At 40.5% G+C, this 7,918-nt stretch overlaps 1 long non-coding RNA gene across 1 annotated transcript; it reads left to right on the top strand.

Annotated features, from left to right (window-relative positions):
* LOC112580691 lies at window positions 1-6,452 on the top strand. The gene is made up of 3 exons (XR_003105037.3): window positions 1-1,040; window positions 1,150-1,289; window positions 5,500-6,452. It is a non-coding gene; the product is annotated as an uncharacterized LOC112580691 (long non-coding RNA).
* Window positions 6,453-7,918: the final 1,466 nt, after the last annotated feature.

The following is a 7,918-nucleotide window of genomic DNA, read 5'->3' as shown; positions in this document are numbered from 1 at the left end:
TCAGGACAGCTGGGGCTTCTGCGGGCGTATTTTGTTTGCTCAAATGACTTCAATGCCCTGAGCAGTTCCTGAAACAAAAGCTGGGTGCTCTATAATATTTGAGTGAATGAAGACAATGTTTAAGTGCTTCATGTATATTAACATTTCATTTTTTTGACAGTCTGTAAAGTCAGCTGATTTGCTATTCCTGTTTACAGAGAAGAATACTGACATTATACATAGTGGAACCAGGATTTAAACTCAAACACTTGAACTTGTCCTCTGGCTCCAGAGCCCACGCGTTTAACAATAACACTATACTGCCATTCATTTTTAGGGACCCTGTCACTAACAAAGAGATAGTCCCAAGGCTGATTCAGAAGCTTATCGTCCCAAAGTCTGTTGCCATTTATCTTTTTGTGGTCACTTGTTCCTAACACACTGTAGGATTTGTTATGCCACAGCAGAAGTCCCAGGGGCAGGAGTCACAGGTACTCACTGTCAGCGGGCAGAGCATCCCCTCTCTCCTAAACTGGCCTATAGAGCAGAGGTAGGGAACAAAAGAGGGACAGCCAGCCCGTCACTCAGGGCTCATGAGGGAACGAGGCGCCGCCAGTCCTTACCCGATCATCTAATTGGGTTAAGTCCTATAGTTTCCACAATCAAAAGAATGATTCTCATGATTCCAGATTGCAGAAGATCAATAAAGACAGGACCACCAAAAGTGCCCCTGCTCACCCAACAAAAACATTAACATCTACCTCGCAGACCTTTTGCTATGCCAGGCTTCTGCACTGGGTCAGCTCTGGCTTCTCCATGGGAATGGCTGTTCTGGTTAGATCATCATATTGTGAGAAGAAAATGTGACTTTATGTTGTTTATTTTTCCTAATCTTCCACAGCAACCATTTGATCTCATTTGTGAATCTAGTGAAAAGGAGGTTGATGCTTCTCAATTTTGAATTGTCTGATGTTTCCTCATTACTGAACTGGAGTTGTGAATGGTTTTTTTTAAGACTTCTACAAAGACAAAGCGTCCTTCTCACTGCATCATATCAGCAGGTACTTGATATCAATATGACTTATCACTAATGATGTTAACTTTGATCACTCTGGTAGAGTGATATCAGCCAGTTTCTCTGTAGTCAAATTACTAATTTCCTCTTTCCAGACTCCATTCTTTGGAAGTGAGTCATTGAGTCTAGCCCACACTAAAGAGGAAAGGAATTAAACCTCACCTCCAGAAGGGAACGTACCTACATGTGTTATTTGGAATTCCTCTCTAAAGACGATGTGACCCTTCTCCTTAAGGTATGTATGTATATATCTAATTATTTATATCAGTACAAACTCATGGATTTTTTTTTATTCTTTGGATAATAGTCCAATACTTTTACTACTTTGTTGCTCAAATTCTTTCTGCTTTGACCATTGGGAACACTTGTAGGTTGGTTTCTGTGTACTTTTTAAAAAAATTTTTACTGGAGTAAAAAAACGTTTAAAAAAATGTTTATTGGAGTATAGTTGCTGTACAACATTGTTTTGGCTTCTGCTATACAACAAAGTGAATATATATAAATATGGATGGAGGAGCCTGGTGGGCTGCAGTCCATGGGGTCGCTAAGAGTCGGACATGACTGAGCGACTTCACTTTCACTTTTCACTTTCATGCATTGGAGAAGGAAATGGCAACCCACTCCAGGTTCTTGCCTGGAGAATTTCAGGGACAGGGGAGCCTGGTGGGCTGCCATCTATGGGGTCGCACAGAGTCGGACATGACTGAAGCGACTTAGCAGCAGTAGCAGCATGCGTATACATATCCCCTCTTTTTTGGGTTTCCTTCCCTTTTAGGTTCTGTGTAATTTTAACATGTTCCCATTCTTTTTTATTCTAATTTTTAGCTTTTACTTTCTGGCAATAAGTGATGCTCCAGACTCATCCTGTGTATTTCCTGCCCCAGCCCTAAAATCAGCTATTTTTCTAAGGAGTCTTGGTTCCTTTTTCTAGAGAATGGCATTTAAAAACTAACATCTGGGTGCTGGTTATGCTAACTGCTGCTGGTGTATCACTGTTCCTATGTCTTCTCAGTGGACAGAGCAAGGAAATGTATGTATACTAACCCATCCATCACCACATATCTGCATTTATTACTATGCTGTTGTTGTTTAGTCGCTAAGTCATGTCCAACTCTTTTGCCACCCCATGGACTGTAGCCCGCCAGGCTCTTCTGGCCGTGGGATTCTCTAGGCAAGAATACTGGGGTGGTTGCCATTTCCTTCTCCAGGGGATCTTCCCGACCCAGGGATAAAACCCACATCCCCTGTCTGGCAGGTGGATTCTTTACCACTGAGCCACCTGGGAAGCCCCGTTTACTTCTACATCAGTGTATAAAGATCATGGAACTGGAGATATCATCATGATAATTTGATGTCAAAGTAATGTCAGGATATCCTGATAGTGTCTCCAACGTGAATCCAGTCTAGTCCTGCCTCCTACTCTTGCTTTGCTTTATTATAACTTCTTTCTCCGACAGTAATAAGCCTGGCTCCAGTCATCTTCAACATCTTTACTTATTTGTTCAATCCTAGTAAACATGTTTTGGAATTACTAGCCTGTACCACTGAGAGAAACAGCTTAGTAGAGTCCAGTGTTGACATGTAGTATTCCATCATAAAATCATTTTCCAAAGTTACCTAGGTCAGCTCCTTTTTCTTGGATCCCTTCAGCGAGGTTGTGTCATACTCATGATACAATTAGAGTCACTTGTTTCAACGTGCATTTCAGGCTTTGATTCTCAGCTCCCCCAGCATCCTGGTTTGTTTTTTAAATCTGCATACTGTGAAAGCTCTATGGATTCTGACAAATGTAACAAATCATTTCTCCACTGTCCTGAAACCATACAGAAGGGTTCCATCACCCTAACAAATTTCCCCATGCGGCTGCATTGTAGTCAGCCACTTTCCCTTCCTCCAAGCTCTGGCAGCCACTGAGCTGTTTTCCATCCCTACAGCTTTGCCTTTTCAATAGTATCATAGGAATGGAATCATAGCGCATATAACCTTTCGTGTCTGACCTCTTTCACTTAGCAAAACGCTTTTAAGATTCGTTCATATTGCACAGATCGATGGCTTGTTCATTCTCACTGAGTAGTATTCCACTTTATGGGGACGCTGCAGTATATTTTTCCCTTCATTTGTTGAAGAGCATCTTGGTTATCTCCAGTTTCTGGAAATTATGACTAAAGCTACTGTACATCTTCACATACTGATTTTTGTGTGAACATAGGGTATTCACTTGGATAAGCATTAATGGGTAAATATTATTGTTTCTTCAAGTCTCTAAGTTTCAGGGTAATTCATTCAAAGAAATAGATAACCAATGCTCTTTTCTTCCCCCGACACTATTTGAGTATAAGCTGAAGATGCCTCTTTAGTGTGTTGTCCTAAAATAGTCTCTTATATGACTGCAGAAAAATGGTCAAAATTTGGATCTAATTTGCATTATTCAAATTTTACTAGTTTATCCTGATAACACCACTAATAACAAAAGAAAATTTCCTTATTATTCATCATATTCAGGTGGCATTGCTTTAGCTTTTTCAACCTGGTAAGACTCCCCCCAGCCACTGTCTTTCATAACATTGACATTTTTGAAGATGATAAACCAAATTTTTCATGTCCTGTCCCTCCATTTAGGTTCATATTATTTTCTTTCTGTTAGATTCAGAAATATGAATTTTGGGCAGAAGCACTGTAATGATGAGAGACATATTATGCCAATCTGTACTTTTATGAGAGATGTCAACCTTCATCTCTTACGGTCCTGTCTACCACATTTCTCAAATATAAAGTTACTATTTTCCCTTTGGCAATTAAAAGTATATTGTGGGCTTATACTTCGAGATTATGCAAATCCTGTTTCTCATTAAACTTTCACCCACTAGTTTTAGCATTTATTGATTATTCTTGCCTGAATCAATTATTATATAGTGACTTTTCATTCTTATTATGCTATTTTTCTACATTTTAGTTGACATTCTAAGGAAGAGGTTTTTCTTTCCCATTATTTATTTATTCTTTTATATCAATATGAATCAATGCATTTTAATAAATTTTGACTTTATGTGTCAGATGAAAATTTGGTGATATTAAGCATTTTGGTTTAGCTGCTCAGTGCTGTCTGACTCTTTGCCACCCCATAGACTATAGCCTGCCAGTCCGGGATTTCCCAGGTAAGAATACTGGAGTGGCTTGCCATTTCTTATTGTCTCTCTTCCTCACCTCCTAACCTTCCCCACCCATAGGCTTTAGAACCTCAGCAAGCATTTATTTGCTTCAGAGATGGGCTCAAAGAATTAGAGCAAACGAAACACCTAATTGAATTTCCAAACGAATTTTTTTAAACTTTCTGCTATCACCTGAACTTTTGATAGCTTATATTGACTTGGCCAATAAGATTGTATAGAAAAACCCAAACAAACTTTTTGGTCAACCCACTATCTTAGGAACTAAAATTTTAAATTATCTCCAACTGATTTATATTAATTAGCAGCAGAAAGGGAATGGAGGGAAAGAAAATTTGTAACTATGCACAATATGATGATAAGAGGTGAAGTAAGAGACTGGGGGTGGCTGCTATCATCCTTTTTTCTTCTTCAACTAGTTAGAGCACTAGTTGATATGTATAACATCCTTCCTCCGCTGTTCATTCCATGTTCTCTTACTCTTAGCCGGCCAGCCCCTCAGCATGTTGCAGTACTTGAACGGGTGAGGTGAATTAAACCTTTCCTAAAGCTCTCCTGAGCAGTAGGTGGATATAGCAGACTCTGCTGGTGCCGCCAAGATGCTCTTTGCAAAGCCAGTCAGCGAAGCCCCAGCTGATGAAAGATAGGCTGAGAAAACCCACAGGCGTCTTCTTCTCCTGACCGTTGCCCTTGGCTGATGGGCAATGCCCCATTCAACATTTGCCAAAATGGGTGCCCCAACAGAACCCATGGAGGCAGCCCCACACACTGTCACGCCCAGTGACACACTTGGGAACTGTGCTTCCTGCTCCCACAGTCTCAGGCTCTTGACTACGATCGAGAGACCTTGTTTCCCAGAGGGAGATGCTTCTAAAGGGTCCACAGGAGGAATCTCACTAAATTTAAAAGCTGCTATGGCTACCAAGTCATGTTAGGCTTTTTATGCCAGTAAGCCTGCAGGTTAAAAAGGGACTTATTTTACTGGTAGGGGTGATTGGCCCTGATCATCATCAGGGGGTAGAACTGTTGCAAAGTAGAGCAGGAAGCAATAATCTGGGCATTCAGACAATCGACTGGACCTTCTTTGTGTTGTTCTGTTGCATGTGTGTGCTCAGCCATGGCCAGCTCTTTGTGACCCTATGGACTGTAGCCTGCCAGGTTCCTCTGTACATGGAATTTTCCATGCAAGAATACTAGAGTGGGTTGCCATTTCCTTCTCCGGGGGATCTTCCCAACCCAGGGACGGAACCAGAGACTCTTGTGTCTCCTGCATTGCAGGTGGATTCTCTACCGCTGTGCCACCTGGGAAGCCAACTGGATCTTCTCTCAAGTATGTTTAATCCAACTCAGAGGGTTGGAAAGTAACTCCAGGTGAGTTCATGGATCTACGGAGCCTACTACTTGATCTACAAATTTCTGAGAGAAGTATACTGAAATCTCTCATTATGGACTGTGAATTTTCCTATTTCCCTTTGTAGCTCTGTCAAAATTTGATTTATATACTTTGAAGTTGTTAGATATATAAAGTATGAGTGGTGACTGCATCTCAGGGGAATTGAATTTTTATCATTGCAATAAATTATTAAGTAATTTGAAATAAATATATTAATAACAATAACTTTCCTTTGGTTTATATTGCCTGATGTGTATTTTCCATCATTTTTTTCTGGCTTTCCTTATTTTTATGTATGTCATGTAAAAATTACAATTGGAAAGTATAATTGGATTTCCTTTTGTTTTTTTAACTTTTTAAATTTTTTGCTGTGCTGGGTCTTAATCGTGGCACTCGGGTTCTTCATTGCCATGTGTGGGCTTAGTTGCCCCTGAAGCGTGTGGGATCTTAGTTCCCAGGACAGGGACTGACCTTGTGTCCCCTGCATTGGAAGGCAGATTCTAAACCACTGGACCACAGAGAAGTCCCCCTAGTGGAATTTGTCTTTAAAATCCAGTGTGACTCAAAAGAGTTATATATGGGTTCATCTCTACTTTCTATCTGTCCCACAGTGTTCTCTTCCTTTTCTTTTTCCTTGACCTCTTTTTTGTTTTGAACTTTTTCTTCTTTCTTTAATCCATTTTTCTCTATTAATCTGAAAGTTATATCCTTCAATTTTGGCTTTCCAGGTGGCTTGGTGGTAAAGAATCTGCCTGCCAATGAAGGAGATGTGGGTTCAATCCCTGGGTCAGAAAGATCCCCTGGAGAAGAAAATGGCAACCCATTCTAGTATTCTTGCCTGGGAAATCCCATGGATGGAGGAAGCTGGAGGGCTACAGTCCATGGGATCAGAAAGAGTCAGACATAACTTAGCAACTAAACAATAACAACAATCCTTTAATTTTAGTATTTTATGGAAACTTCACCTATTTTACCTGCATACCTAACATGTCATTCAATGATATTTAAGTTAATCAGTATCCTTCCGCTTTGTTTGGAACAATCCCTAGACCCTAGAATGCTTTAACTCTGACTACCCTCTCCCATTTATGTGCCATTATTGAATAGTATTTTAATTCTCTTCTTTTTTATCCATAAAGTATACCTTATATTTATTTTATATATTTGACTCTTTTTTAGATTTGTCCATATATTATATTATCCTTTTGTAATCTTCCTTTATCATTTCAATTTGTATGTCACATTTTTTGTCTAAAGTCATTATACGAGTATTAGTTCAATTCAGTTGCTCAGTCCTGTCAGACTCTTTGTGACCCCATGAACCGCAGCACGCCAGGCCTCCCTGTCCATCACCAACTCCCAGAGCCCATCCAAACCCATGTCCAATGTGCTCATGATGCCATCCAACCATCTCATCCTCTGTCATCCCTTTCTCCTCCTGCCTTCAATTTTTCATAGCATCAGGGTCTTTTCAAATGAGTCAGCTCTTCGCATCAGGTGGCCAAAGTATTGGAGTTTCAGCTTCAACATCAGTCCCTCCAATGAACACCCAGGACTGATCTCCTTTAGGATGGACTGGTTGGATCTCCTTGCAGTCCAAGGGGACTCTTAAGAGTCTTCTCCAACACCACAGTTCAAAAGCATCAATGCTTCGGCGCTCAGCTTTCTTCACAGTCCAACTCTCACATCCATACATGACCACTGGAAAAACCATAGCCTTGACTAGATGGACCTTTGTTGGCAAAGTAATGTCTCCACTTTTTAATATGCTGTCTAGGTTGGTCATAACTTCCCTTCCAAGGAGCAAGCATCTTTTAATTTCATGGCTGCAATCACCATCTGCAGTAATTTTGGAGCCCAGAAAAATAAAGTCTGACACTGTTTCCACTGGTTCCCCATCTATTTGCCATGAAGTGATGGGACCAGATGCCATGATCTTCATTTTCTGAATGTTGAGCTTTAAGCCAACTTTTTCACTCTCCTCTTTCACTTTCATCAAGAGGCTTTTTAGTTCCTCTTCACTTTCTGCCATAAGGGTGGTGTCATCTGCATATCTGAGGTTCTTGATATTTCTCCTGGCAATCTTGATTCCAGCTTGTGCTTCTTCCAGCCCAGCATTTCTCATGATGTACTCTGCATAGAAGTTAAATAAGCAGGGTGACAATATACAGCCTTGACGTACTCCTTTTCCTATTTGGAACCAGTCTGTTGTTCCATGTCCAGTTCTAACTGTTGCTTCCTGACTTGTATATCCTTTGCAGCCAAAGATGGAGACGCTCTATAAAGTCAGCAAAAAAACACCGG

This window comes from Bubalus bubalis, chromosome 19, assembly GCF_019923935.1.
Source record: "Bubalus bubalis isolate 160015118507 breed Murrah chromosome 19, NDDB_SH_1, whole genome shotgun sequence".
NCBI lineage: Eukaryota > Metazoa > Chordata > Mammalia > Artiodactyla > Bovidae > Bubalus > Bubalus bubalis.
This window is presented reverse-complemented; position numbering and strand designations above follow the sequence as displayed.